We start from the raw sequence: 14,073 nt of genomic DNA on the forward strand, positions 1-14,073 counted from the left end.
GCCGGATTTGAACCAGCGACCTATGGATGCCTGTTTTACCACTACAGTCCTCCGCTCTACCAACTGAGCTATCAAAGGCATGACAAATCAACTCTAGCAAACTCAGTACGAGCTTCCACTTCAACCGTCGACTTGTAAACATCTCTTGCAATTCGTGCAAAATACTACAAATTTGGCTTGTGAGGTTCCCGAATTGAGTAAAAGCACATCAGTTCACAATTAAAAAAATGACCCCCTCCGCAGTCGCCCGCATCTTACTGACCACCATACTAAGGGGGAAAAGTTGAAAGGCGGCGCCTCACAGGCCATCTCCTCAGAGTATTCAGCCCTGTTGGGCCTTGACAATATTTTAATATCTTGGATGGTGTATAGTGTTCTCTCATTTCCCTTGAGAAATCAAGATTGTCAAGGGGATTCTGCTGTTTTGCCAGTTCATAGCAAGAGATGGGGATCAAAAACACCTGACAGGAAACCAATGAAGATTCGTGTTGGACAGAAAAATAACGTGGCCACAGCCTCAAAGCAAAAGGCATCTATTTTCAGTGATGAAATATAATATAATTATAAATTGTCTGTTATTTTACTTTCCAAGTATTTTACTTTCCAAGTATTCAATAAAATGTGCATTTGGCAAAAGTCCTTTGAGCCGGATTTGAACCAGCGACCTAAGGATGCCTGTTTTACCACTACAGTCCTCCGCTCTACCAACTGAGCTATCGAAGGCTTGGCAAATCAGTCTCTAGCAAGCTCAATACGAGCTTCCACTTCAACCGTCGACATTCAAACATCTCTTGCAATTCGTGCAAAATACTACAAATTTGGCTTGTGAGGTTCCCGAATTGAGTAAAAGCACATCAGTTCACAATTAAAAAAATGACCCCCTCTGCAGTGTCCCGCATGTTACTGACCACCATACAAAGGAGGAAAAGTTGAAAGGCGGCGCCTCACAGGCCATCTCCTCAGAGTATTCATCAGTGTTCGGCCTTGACAATATTTTAATATCTTGGATGGTGTATAGTGTTCTCCCATTTCCCTTGAGAAATCAAGATTGTCAAGGGGATTCTGCTGTTTTGTCAGTTCATAGCAAGAGATGGATATCCAAAATACCTCACAGGAAACCAACGAAGATTGGTGTCGGACAGAAAAATAACGTGGCCACAGCCTCAAAGCAAAAGGCATCTATTTTCAGTGATGAAATATAATATAATTATAAATTGTCTGTTATTTTACTTTCCAAGTATTTTACTTTCCAAGTATTCAATACAATGTGCATTTGGCAAAAGTCCTTCGAGCCGGATTTGAAACAGCGACCTAAGGATGCCTGTTTTACCACTACAGTCCCACGCTCTACCAACTGAGCTATCGAAGGCTTGGCAAATCGTTCTCTAGCAAACTCAATACGAGCTTCCACTTCAACCGTCGACTTGTAAACATCTCTTGCAATTCGTGCAAAATACTACAAATTTGGCTTGTGAGGTTCCCGAATTGAGTAAAAGCACATCAGTTCCCAATTAAAAAAATGACCCCCTCCGCAGTCTCCCGCATGTTAATGACCACCATACTAAGGGGGAAAAGTTGAAAGGCGGCGCCTCACAGGCCATCTCCTCAGAGTATTCAGCCGTGTTGGGCCTTGACAATATTTTAATATCTTGGATGGTGTATAGTGTTCTCTCATTTCCCTTGAGAAATCAAGATTGTCAAGGGGATTCTGCTGTTTTGCCAGTTCATAGCAAGAGATGGGGATCCAAAACACCTGACAGGAAACCAATGAAGATTCGTGTTGGACAGAAAAATAACGTGGCCACAGCCTCAAAGCAAAAGGCATCTATTTTCAGTGATAAAATATAATATAATTATAAATTATCTGTTATTTTACTTTCCAAGTATTTTACTTTCCAAGTATTCAATAAAATGTGCATTTGGCAAAAGTCCTTTGAGCCGGATTTGAACCAGCGACCTAAGGATGCCTGTTTTACCACTACAGTCCTCCGCTCTACCAACTGAGCTATCAAAGGCCTGGCAAATCAACTCTAGCAAACTCAATACGAGCTTCCACTTCAACCGTCGACTTGTAAACATCTCTTGCAATTCGTGCAAAATACTACAAATTTGGCTTGTGAGGTTCCCGAATTGAGTAAAAGCACATCAGTTCACAATTAAAAAAATGACCCCCTCCGCAGTCGCCCGCATGTTACTGACCACCATACTAAGGGGGAAAAGTTGAAAGGCGGCACCTCACAGGCCATCTCCTCAGAGTATTCAGCCGCGTTGGGCCTTGACAATATTTTAATATCTTGGATGGTGTATAGTGTTCTCTCATTTCTCTTGAGAAATCAAGATTGTCAAGGGGATTCTGCTGTTTTGCCAGTTCATAGCAAGAGATGGGGATCCAAAACACCTCACAGGAAACCAATGAAGATTCGTGTTGGACAGAAAAATAACGTGGTCACAGCCTCAAAGCAAAAGGCATCTATTTTCAGTGATGAAATATAATATAATTATAAATTGTCTGTTATTTTACTTTCCAAGTATTTTACTTTCCAAGTATTCAATAAAATGTGCATTTGGCAAAAGTCCTTCGAGCCGGATTTGAACCAGCGACCTAAGGATGCCTGTTTTACCACTACAGTCCTCCGCTCTACCAACTGAGCTATCGAAGGATTGGCGAATCAGTCTCTAGCAAGCTCAATACGAGCTTCTACTTCAACCGTCCACATTCAAACATCTCTTGCAATTCGTGCAAAATACTACAAATTTGGCTTGTGAGGTTCCCGAATTGAGTAAAAGCACATCAGTTCACAATTAAAAAAATGACCCCCTCCGCAGTGTCCCGCATGTTACTGACCACCATACAAAGGAGGAAAAGTTGAAAGGCGGCGCCTCACAGGCCATCTCCTCAGAGTATTCATCAGTGTTCGGCCTTGACAATATTTTAATATCTTGGATGGTGTATAGTGTTCTCCCATTTCCCTTGAGAAATCAAGATTGTCAAGGGGATTCTGCTGTTTTGCCAGTTCATAGCAAGAGATGGGGATCCGAAACACCTCACAGGCAACCAATGAAGATTGGTGTTGGACAGAAACATAACGTGGCCACAGCCTCAAAGCAAAAGGCATCTATTTTCAGTGATGGAATATAATATAATTATAAATTGTCTGTTATTTTATTTTCCAAGTATTTCACTTTCCAAGTATTCAATAAAATTTGCATTTGGCAAAAGTCCTTCGAGCCGGATTTGAACCAGCGACCTAAGGATGCCTGTTTTACCACTACAGTCCTCCGCTCTACCAACTGAGCTTTCGAAGGCTTGGCAAATCAATCTCTAGCAAACTCAATACGAGCTTCCACTTCAACCGTCGACTTGTAAACATCTCTTGCAATTCGTGCAAAATACTACAAATTTGGCTTGTGAGGTTCCCGAATTGAGTAAAAGCACATCAGTTCCCAATTAAAAAAATGACCCCCTCCGCAGTCTCCCGCATGTTAATGACCACCATACTAAGGGGGAAAAGTTGAAAGGCGGCGCCTCACAGGCCATCTCCTCAGAGTATTCAGCCGTGTTGGGCCTTGACAATATTTTAATATCTTGGATGGTGTATAGTGTTCTCTCATTTCCCTTGAGAAATCAAGATTGTCAAGGGGATTCTGCTGTTTTGCCAGTTCATAGCAAGAGATGGGGATCCAAAACACCTGACAGGAAACCAATGAAGATTCGTGTTGGACAGAAAAATAACGTGGCCACAGCCTCAAAGCAAAAGGCATCTATTTTCAGTGATGAAATATAATATAATTATAAATTGTCTGTTATTTTACTTTCCAAGTATTTTACTTTCCAAGTATTCAATAAAATGTGCATTTGGCAAAAGTCCTTTGAGCCGGATTTGAACCAGCGACCTACGGATGCCTGTTTTACCACTACAGTCCTCCGCGCTACCAACTGAGCTATCAAAGGCATGACAAATCAACTCTAGCAAACTCAATACGAGCTTCCACTTCAACCGTCGACTTGTAAACATCTCTTGCAATTCGTGCAAAATACTACAAATTTGGCTTGTGAGGTTCCCGAATTGAGTAAAAGCACATCAGTTCACAATTAAAAAAATGACCCCCTCCGCAGTCGCCCGCATGTTACTGACCACCATACTAAGGGGGAAAAGTTGAAAGGCGGCGCCTCACAGGCCATCTCCTCAGAGTATTCAGCCCTGTTGGGCCTTGACAATATTTTAATATCTTGGATGGTGTATAGTGTTCTCTCATTTCCCTTGAGAAATCAAGATTGTCAAGGGGATTCTGCTGTTTTGCCAGTTCATAGCAAGAGATGGGGATCAAAAACACCTGACAGGAAACCAATGAAGATTTGTGTTGGACAGAAAAATAACGTGGCCACAGCCTCAAAGCAAAAGGCATCTATTTTCAGTGATGAAATATAATATAATTATAAATTGTCTGTTATTTTACTTTCCAAGTATTTTACTTTCCAAGTATTCAATAAAATGTGCATTTGGCAAAAGTCCTTTGAGCCGGATTTGAACCAGCGATCTAAGGATGCCTGTTTTACCACTACAGTCCTCCGCTCTACCAACTGAGCTATCGAAGGCTTGGCAAATCAGTCTCTAGCAAGCTCAATACGAGCTTCCACTTCAACCGTCGACATTCAAACATCTCTTGCAATTCGTGCAAAATACTACAAATTTGGCTTGTGAGGTTCCCGAATTGAGTAAAAGCACATCAGTTCACAATTAAAAAAATGACCCCCTCCGCAGTGTCCCGCATGTTACTGACCACCATACAAAGGAGGAAAAGTTGAAAGGCGGCGCCTCACAGGCCATCTCCTCAGAGAATTCATCAGTGTTCGGCCTTGACAATATTTTAATATCTTGGATGGTGTATAGTGTTCTCCCATTTCCCTTGAGAAATCAAGATTGTCAAGGGGATTCTGCTGTTTTGTCAGTTCATAGCAAGAGATGGGGATCCAAAATACCTCACAGGAAACCAACGAAGATTGGTGTCGGACAGAAAAATAACGTGGCCACAGCCTCAAAGCAAAAGGCATCTATTTTCAGTGATGAAATATAATATAATTATAAATTGTCTGTTATTTTACTTTCCAAGTATTTTACTTTCCAAGTATTCAATAAAATGTGCATTTGGCAAAAGTCCTTTGAGCCGGATTTGAACCAGCGACCTAAGGATGCTTGTTTTACCACTACAGTCCTCCGCTCTACCAACTGAGCTATCAAAGGCTTGGCCAATCAACTCTAGCAAACTCAATACGAGCTTCCACTTCAACCGTCGACTTGTAAACATCTCTTGCAATTCGTGCAAAATACTACAAATTTGGCTTGTGAGGTTCCCGAATTGAGTAAAAGCACATCAGTTCCCAATTAAAAAAATGACCCCCTCCGCAGTCTCCCGCATGTTAATGACCACCATACTAAGGGGGAAAAGTTGAAAGGCGGCGCCTCACAGGCCATCTCCTCAGAGTATTCAGCCGTGTTGGGCCTTGACAATATTTTAATATCTTGGATGGTGTATAGTGTTCTCTCATTTCCCTTGAGAAATCAAGATTGTCAAGGGGATTCTGCTGTTTTGCCAGTTCATAGCAAGAGATGGGGATCCAAAACACCTGACAGGAAACCAATGAAGATTCGTGTTGGACAGAAAAATAACGTGGCCACAGCCTCAAAGCAAAAGGCATCTATTTTCAGTGATGAAATATAATATAATTATAAATTATCTGTTATTTTACTTTCCAAGTATTTTACTTTCCAAGTATTCAATAAAATGTGCATTTGGCAAAAGTCCTTTGAGCCAGCTTTGAACCAGCGACCTAAGGATGCCTGTTTTACCACTACAGTCCTCCGCTCTACCAACTGAGCTATCAAAGGCTTGGCAAATCAACTCTAGCAAACTCAATACGAGCTTCCACTTCAACCGTCGACTTGTAAACATCTCTTGCAATTCGTGCAAAATACTACAAATTTGGCTTGTGAGGTTCCCGAATTGAGTAAAAGCACATCAGTTCACAATTAAAAAAATGACCCCCTCCGCAGTCGCCCGCATGTTACTGACCACCATACTAAGGGGGAAAAGTTGAAAGGCGGCACCTCACAGGCCATCTCCTCAGAGTATTCAGCCGCGTTGGGCCTTGACAATATTTTAATATCTTGGATGGTGTATAGTGTTCTCTCATTTCTCTTGAGAAATCAAGATTGTCAAGGGGATTCTGCTGTTTTGCCAGTTCATAGCAAGAGATGGGGATCCAAAACACCTCACAGGAAACCAATGAAGATTCGTGTTGGACAGAAAAATAACGTGGTCACAGCCTCAAAGCAAAAGGCATCTATTTTCAGTGATGAAATATAATATAATTATAAATTGTCTGTTATTTTACTTTCCAAGTATTTTACTTTCCAAGTATTCAATAAAATGTGCATTTGGCAAAAGTCCTTCGAGCCGGATTTGAACCAGCGACCTAAGGATGCCTGTTTTACCACTACAGTCCTCCGCTCTACCAACTGAGCTATCGAAGGCTTGGCAAATCAGTCTCTAGCAAGCTCAATACGAGCTTCTACTTCAACCGTCCACATTCAAACATCTCTTGCAATTCGTGCAAAATACTACAAATTTGGCTTGTGAGGTTCCCGAATTGAGTAAAAGCACATCAGTTCACAATTAAAAAAATGACCCCCTCCGCAGTGTCCCGCATGTTACTGACCACCATACAAAGGAGGAAAAGTTGAAAGGCGGCGCCTCACAGGCCATCTCCTCAGAGTATTCATCAGTGTTCGGCCTTGACAATATTTTAATATCTTGGATGGTGTATAGTGTTCTCCCATTTCCCTTGAGAAATCAAGATTGTCAAGGGGATTCTTCTGTTTTGCCAGTTCATAGCAAGAGATGGGGATCCGAAACACCTCACAGGCAACCAATGAAGATTGGTGTTGGACAGAAACATAACGTGGCCACAGCCTCAAAGCAAAAGGCATCTATTTTCAGTGATGAAATATAATATAATTATAAATTGTCTGTTATTTTACTTTCCAAGTATTTCACTTTCCAAGTATTCAATAAAATTTGCATTTGGCAAAAGTCCTTCGAGCCGGATTTGAACCAGCGACCTAAGGATGCCTGTTTTACCACTACAGTCCTCCGCTCTACCAACTGAGCTTTCGAAGGCTTGGCAAATCAATCTCTAGCAAACTCAATACGAGCTTCCACTTCAACCGTCGACTTGTAAACATCTCTTGCAATTCGTGCAAAATACTACAAATTTGGCTTGTGACGTTCCCGAATTGAGTAAAAGCACATCAGTTCCCAATTAAAAAAATGACCCCCTCCGCAGTCTCCCGCATGTTACTGACCAACATACTAAGGGGGAAAAGTTGAAAGGCGGCGCCTCACAGGCCATCTCCTCAGAGTATTCAGCCGTGTTGGGCCTTGACAATATTTTAATATCTTGGATGGTGTATGCTGTTCTCTCATTTCCCTTGAGAAATCAAGATTGTCAAGGGGATTCTGCTGTTTTGCCAGTTCATAGCAAGAGATGGGGATCCGAAACACCTCACAGGCAACCAATGAAGATTGGTGTTGGACAGAAACATAACGTGGCCACAGCCTCAAAGCAAAAGGCATCTATTTTCAGTGATGAAATATAATATAATTATAAATTGTCTGTTATTTTATTTTCCAAGTATTTTACTTTCCAAGTATTCAATAAAATTTGCATTTGGCAGAAGTCCTTCGAGCCGGATTTGAACCAGCGACCTAAGGATGCCTGTTTTACCACTACAGTCCTCCGCTCTACCAACTGAGCTTTCGAAGGCTTGGCAAATCATTCTCTAGCAAACTCAATACGAGCTTCCAATTCAACCGTCGACTTGTAAACATCTCTTGCAATTCGTGCAAAATACTACAAATTTGGCTTGTGAGGTTCCCGAATTGAGTAAAAGCACATCAGTTCACAATTAAAAAAATGACCCCCTCCGCAGTCGCCCGCATGTTACTGACCACCATACTAAGGGGGAAAAGTTGAAAGGCGGCGCTTCACAGGCCATCTCCTCAGAGTATTCAGCCCTGTTGGGCCTTGACAATATTTTAATATCTTGGATGGTGTATAGTGTTCTCTCATTTCCCTTGAGAAATCAAGATTGTCAAGGGGATTCTGCTGTTTTGCCAGTTCATAGCAAGAGATGGGGATCAAAAACACCTGACAGGAAACCAATGAAGATTCGTGTTGGACAGAAAAATAACGTGGCCACAGCCTCAAAGCAAAAGGCATCTATTTTCAGTGATGAAATATAATATAATTATAAATTGTCTGTTATTTTACTTTCCAAGTATTTTACTTTCCAAGTATTCAATAAAATGTGCATTTGGCAAAAGTCCTTTGAGCCGGATTTGAACCAGCGACCTAAGGATGCCTGTTTTACCACTACAGTCCTCCGCTCTACCAACTGAGCTATTGAAGGCTTGGCAAATCAGTCTCTAGCAAGCTCAATACGAGCTTCCACTTCAACCGTCGACATTCAAACATCTCTTGCAATTCGTGCAAAATACTACAAATTTGGCTTGTGAGGTTCCCGAATTGAGTAAAAGCACATCAGTTCACAATTAAAAAAATGACCCCCTCCGCAGTGTCCCGCATGTTACTGACCACCATACAAAGGAGGAAAAGTTGAAAGGCGGCGCCTCACAGGCCATCTCCTCAGAGTATTCATCAGTGTTCGGCCTTGACAATATTTTAATATCTTGGATGGTGTATAGTGTTCTCCCATTTCCCTTGAGAAATCAAGATTGTCAAGGGGATTCTGCTGTTTTGTCAGTTCATAGCAAGAGATGGGGATCCAAAATACCTCACAGGAAACCAACGAAGATTGGTGTCGGACAGAAAAATAACGTGGCCACAGCCTCAAAGCAAAAGGCATCTATTTTCAGTGATGAAATATAATATAATTATAAATTGTCTGTTATTTTACTTTCCAAGTATTTTACTTTCCAAGTATTCAATACAATGTGCATTTGGCAAAAGTCCTTCGAGCCGGATTTGAAACAGCGACCTAAGGATGCCTGTTTTACCACTACAGTCCCACGCTCTACCAACTGAGCTATCGAAGGCTTGGCAAATCGTTCTCTAGCAAACTCAATACGAGCTTCCACTTCAACCGTCGACTTGTAAACATCTCTTGCAATTCGTGCAAAATACTACAAATTTGGCTTGTGAGGTTCCCGAATTGAGTAAAAGCACATCAATTCCCAATTAAAAAAATGACCCCCTCCGCAGTCTCCCGCATGTTAATGACCACCATACTAAGGGGGAAAAGTTGAAAGGCGGCGCCTCACAGGCCATCTCCTCAGAGTATTCAGCCGTGTTGGGCCTTGACAATATTTTAATATCTTGGATGGTGTATAGTGTTCTCTCATTTCCCTTGAGAAATCAAGATTGTCAAGGGGATTCTGCTGTTTTGCCAGTTCATAGCAAGAGATGGGGATCCAAAACACCTGACAGGAAACCAATGAAGATTCGTGTTGGACAGAAAAATAACGTGGCCACAGCCTCAAAGCAAAAGGCATCTATTTTCAGTGATGAAATATAATATAATTATAAATTATCTGTTATTTTACTTTCCAAGTATTTTACTTTCCAAGTATTCAATAAAATGTGCATTTGGCAAAAGTCCTTTGAGCCGGATTTGAACCAGCGACCTAAGGATGCCTGTTTTACCACTACAGTCCTCCGCTCTACCAACTGAGCTATCAAAGGCTTGGCAAATCAACTCTAGCAAACTCAATACGAGCTTCCACTTCAACCGTCGACTTGTAAACATCTCTTGCAATTCGTGCAAAATACTACAAATTTGGCTTGTGAGGTTCCCGAATTGAGTAAAAGCACATCAGTTCCCAATTAAAAAAATGACCCCCTCCGCAGTCTCCCGCATGTTAATGACCACCATACTAAGGGGGAAAAGTTGAAAGGCGGCGCCTCACAGGCCATCTCCTCAGAGTATTCAGCCGTGTTGGGCCTTGACAATATTTTAATATCTTGGATGGTGTATAGTGTTCTCTCATTTCCCTTGAGAAATCAAGATTGTCAAGGGGATTCTGCTGTTTTGCCAGTTCATAGCAAGAGATGGGGATCCAAAACACCTGACAGGAAACCAATGAAGATTCGTGTTGGACAGAAAAATAACGTGGCCACAGCCTCAAAGCAAAAGGCATCTATTTTCAGTGATGAAATATAATATAATTATAAATTATCTGTTATTTTACTTTCCAAGTATTTTACTTTCCAAGTATTCAATAAAATGTGCATTTGGCAAAAGTCCTTTGAGCCGGATTTGAACCAGCGACCTAAGGATGCCTGTTTTATCACTACAGTCCTCCGCTCTACCAACTGAGCTATCAAAGGCTTGGCAAATCAACTCTAGCAAACTCAATACGAGCTTCCACTTCAACCGTCGACTTGTAAACATCTCTTGCAATTCGTGCAAAATACTACAAATTTGGCTTGTGAGGTTCCCGAATTGAGTAAAAGCACATCAGTTCACAATTAAAAAAATGACCCCCTCCGCAGTCGCCCGCATGTTACTGACCACCATACTAAGGGGGAAAAGTTGAAAGGCGGCACCTCACAGGCCATCTCCTCAGAGTATTCAGCCGCGTTGGGCCTTGACAATATTTTAATATCTTGGATGGTGTATAGTGTTCTCTCATTTCTCTTGAGAAATCAAGATTGTCAAGGGGATTCTGCTGTTTTGCCAGTTCATAGCAAGAGATGGGGATCCAAAACACCTCACAGGAAACCAATGAAGATTCGTGTTGGACAGAAAAATAACGTGGTCACAGCCTCAAAGCAAAAGGCATCTATTTTCAGTGATGAAATATAATATAATTATAAATTGTCTGTTATTTTACTTTCCAAGTATTTTACTTTCCAAGTATTCAATAAAATGTGCATTTGGCAAAAGTCCTTCGAGCCGGATTTGAACCAGCGACCTAAGGATGCCTGTTTTACCACTACAGTCCTCCGCTCTACCAACTGAGCTATCGAAGGCTTGGCAAACCAGTCTCTAGCAAGCTCAATACGAGCTTCTACTTCAACCGTCCACATTCAAACATCTCTTGCAATTCGTGCAAAATACTACAAATTTGGCTTGTGAGGTTCCCGAATTGAGTAAAAGCACATCAGTTCACAATTAAAAAAATGACCCCCTCCGCAGTGTCCCGCATGTTACTGACCACCATACAAAGGAGGAAAAGTTGAAAGGCGGCGCCTCACAGGCCATCTCCTCAGAGTATTCATCAGTGTTCGGCCTTGACAATATTTTAATATCTTGGATGGTGTATAGTGTTCTCCCATTTCCCTTGAGAAATCAAGATTGTCAAGGGGATTCTGCTGTTTTGCCAGTTCATAGCAAGAGATGGGGATCCGAAACACCTCACAGGCAACCAATGAAGATTGCTGTTGGACAGAAACATAACGTGGCCACAGCCTCAAAGCAAAAGGCATCTATTTTCAGTGATGAAATATAATATAATTATAAATTGTCTGTTATTTTATTTTCCAAGTATTTCACTTTCCAAGTATTCAATAAAATTTGCATTTGGCAAAAGTCCTTCGAGCCGGATTTGAACCAGCGACCTAAGGATGCCTGTTTTACCACTACAGTCCTCCGCTCTACCAACTGAGCTTTCGAAGGCTTGGCAAATCAATCTCTAGCAAACTCAATACGAGCTTCCACTTCAACCGTCGACTTGTAAACATCTCTTGCAATTCGTGCAAAATACTACAAATTTGGCTTGTGAGGTTCCCGAATTGAGCAAAAGCACATCAGTTCCCAATTAAAAAAATGACCCCCTCCGCAGTCTCCCGCATGTTAATGACCACCATACTAAGGGGGAAAAGTTGAAAGGCGGCGCCTCACAGGCCATCTCCTCAGAGTATTCAGCCGTGTTGGGCCTTGACAATATTTTAATATCTTGGATGGTGTATAGTGTTCTCTCATTTCCCTTGAGAAATCAAGATTGTCAAGGGGATTCTGCTGTTTTGCCAGTTCATAGCAAGAGATGGGGATCCAAAACACCTGACAGGAAACCAATGAAGATTCGTGTTGGACAGAAAAATAACGTGGCCACAGCCTCAAAGCAAAAGGCATCTATTTTCAGTGATGAAATATAATATAATTATAAATTGTCTGTTATTTTACTTTCCAAGTATTTTACTTTCCAAGTATTCAATAAAATGTGCATTTGGCAAAAGTCCTTTGAGCCGGATTTGAACCAGCGACCTACGGATGCCTGTTTTACCACTACAGTCCTCCGCTCTACCAACTGAGCTATCAAAGGCATGAAAAAATCAACTCTAGCAAACTCAATACGAGCTTCCACTTCAACCGTCGACTTGTAAACATCTCTTGCAATTCGTGCAAAATACTACAAATTTGGCTTGTGAGGTTCCCGAATTGAGTAAAAGCACATCAGTTCACAATTAAAAAAATGACCCCCTCCGCAGTCGCCCGCATGTTACTGACCACCATACTAAGGGGGAAAAGTTGAAAGGCGGCGCCTCACAGGCCATCTCCTCAGAGTATTCAGCCCTGTTGGGCCTTGACAATATTTTAATATCTTGGATGGTGTATAGTGTTCTCTCATTTCCCTTGAGAAATCAAGATTGTCAAGGGGATTCTGCTGTTTTGCCAGTTCATAGCAAGAGATGGGGATCAAAAACACCTGACAGGAAACCAATGAAGATTCGTGTTGGACAGAAAAATAACGTGGCCACAGCCTCAAAGCAAAAGGCATCTATTTTCAGTGATGAAATATAATATAATTATAAATTATCTGTTATTTTACTTTCCAAGTATTTTACTTTCCAAGTATTCAATAAAATGTGCATTTGGCAAAAGTCCTTTGAGCCGGATTTGAACCAGCGACCTAAGGATGCTTGTTTTACCACTACAGTCCTCCGCTCTACCAACTGAGCTATCAAAGGCTTGGCAAATCAACTCTAGCAAACTCAATACGAGCTTCCACTTCAACCGTCGACTTGTAAACATCTCTTGCAATTCGTGCAAAATACTACAAATTTGGCTTGTGAGGTTCCCGAATTGAGTAAAAGCACATCAGTTCCCAATTAAAAAAATGACCCCCTCCGCAGTCTCCCGCATGTTAATGACCACCATACTAAGGGGGAAAAGATGAAAGGCGGCGCCTCACAGGCCATCTCCTCAGAGTATTCAGCCGTGTTGGGACTTGACAATATTTTAATATCTTGGATGGTGTATAGTGTTCTCTCATTTCCCTTGAGAAATCAAGATTGTCAAGGGGATTCTGCTGTTTTGCCAGTTCATAGCAAGAGATGGGGATCCAAAACACCTGACAGGAAACCAATGAAGATTCGTGTTGGACAGAAAAATAACGTGGCCACAGCCTCAAAGCAAAAGGCATCTGTTTTCAGTGATGAAATATAATATAATTATAAATTATCTGTTATTTTACTTTCCAAGTATTTTACTTTCCAAGTATTCAATAAAATGTGCATTTGGCAAAAGTCCTTTGAGCCGGATTTGAACCAGCGACCTAAGGATGCCTGTTTTACCACTACAGTCCTCCGCTCTACCAACTGAGCTATCAAAGGCTTGGCAAATCAACTCTAGCAAACTCAATACAAGCTTCCACTTCAACCGTCGACTTGTAAACATCTCTTGCAATTCGTGCAAAATACTACAAATTTGGCTTGTGAGGTTCCCGAATTGAGTAAAAGCACATCAGTTCCCAATTAAAAAAATGACCCCCTCCGCAGTCTCCCGCATGTTAATGACCACCATACTAAGGGGGAAAAGTTGAAAGGCGGCGCCTCACAGGCCATCTCCTCAGAGTATTCAGCCGTGTTGGGCCTTGACAATATTTTAATATCTTGGATGGTGTATAGTGTTCTCTCATTTCCCTTGAGAAATCAAGATTGTCAAGGGGATTCTGCTGTTTTGCCAGTTCATAGCAAGAGATGGGGATCCAAAACACCTGACAGGAAACCAATGAAGATTCGTGTTGGACAGAAAAATAACGTGGCCACAG

General features: G+C 41.6%; 9 non-coding genes across 9 annotated transcripts; all 9 read right to left on the reverse strand.

Annotated features, from left to right (window-relative positions):
• Positions 1-1,929: 1,929 nt before the first annotated feature.
• Positions 1,930-2,015, reverse strand: TRNAY-GUA (transfer RNA tyrosine (anticodon GUA)). The gene is given in 2 exon segments: positions 1,930-1,965; positions 1,979-2,015. It is a non-coding gene; the product is annotated as a tRNA-Tyr (tRNA).
• A 559-nt stretch (positions 2,016-2,574) lies between these two features.
• TRNAY-GUA (transfer RNA tyrosine (anticodon GUA)) lies at positions 2,575-2,660 on the reverse strand. The gene is given in 2 exon segments: positions 2,575-2,610; positions 2,624-2,660. It is a non-coding gene; the product is annotated as a tRNA-Tyr (tRNA).
• A 2,497-nt stretch (positions 2,661-5,157) lies between these two features.
• TRNAY-GUA (transfer RNA tyrosine (anticodon GUA)) lies at positions 5,158-5,243 on the reverse strand. The gene is given in 2 exon segments: positions 5,158-5,193; positions 5,207-5,243. It is a non-coding gene; the product is annotated as a tRNA-Tyr (tRNA).
• A 1,204-nt stretch (positions 5,244-6,447) lies between these two features.
• TRNAY-GUA (transfer RNA tyrosine (anticodon GUA)) lies at positions 6,448-6,533 on the reverse strand. The gene is given in 2 exon segments: positions 6,448-6,483; positions 6,497-6,533. It is a non-coding gene; the product is annotated as a tRNA-Tyr (tRNA).
• A 3,144-nt stretch (positions 6,534-9,677) lies between these two features.
• TRNAY-GUA (transfer RNA tyrosine (anticodon GUA)) lies at positions 9,678-9,763 on the reverse strand. Its single transcript is given in 2 exon segments — positions 9,678-9,713; positions 9,727-9,763. It is a non-coding gene; the product is annotated as a tRNA-Tyr (tRNA).
• Positions 9,764-10,322: 559 nt separating this feature from the next.
• TRNAY-GUA (transfer RNA tyrosine (anticodon GUA)) lies at positions 10,323-10,408 on the reverse strand. The gene is given in 2 exon segments: positions 10,323-10,358; positions 10,372-10,408. It is a non-coding gene; the product is annotated as a tRNA-Tyr (tRNA).
• Positions 10,409-10,967: 559 nt separating this feature from the next.
• Positions 10,968-11,053, reverse strand: TRNAY-GUA (transfer RNA tyrosine (anticodon GUA)). The gene is given in 2 exon segments: positions 10,968-11,003; positions 11,017-11,053. It is a non-coding gene; the product is annotated as a tRNA-Tyr (tRNA).
• A 1,852-nt stretch (positions 11,054-12,905) lies between these two features.
• Positions 12,906-12,991, reverse strand: TRNAY-GUA (transfer RNA tyrosine (anticodon GUA)). Its single transcript is given in 2 exon segments — positions 12,906-12,941; positions 12,955-12,991. It is a non-coding gene; the product is annotated as a tRNA-Tyr (tRNA).
• Positions 12,992-13,550: 559 nt separating this feature from the next.
• TRNAY-GUA (transfer RNA tyrosine (anticodon GUA)) lies at positions 13,551-13,636 on the reverse strand. The gene is given in 2 exon segments: positions 13,551-13,586; positions 13,600-13,636. It is a non-coding gene; the product is annotated as a tRNA-Tyr (tRNA).
• Positions 13,637-14,073: the final 437 nt, after the last annotated feature.

Source organism: Ambystoma mexicanum, chromosome 1p (genome assembly GCF_040938575.1).
Source record: "Ambystoma mexicanum isolate Mex_15411 chromosome 1p, UKY_AmexF1_1, whole genome shotgun sequence".
NCBI classification, from domain to species: domain Eukaryota; kingdom Metazoa; phylum Chordata; class Amphibia; order Caudata; family Ambystomatidae; genus Ambystoma; species Ambystoma mexicanum.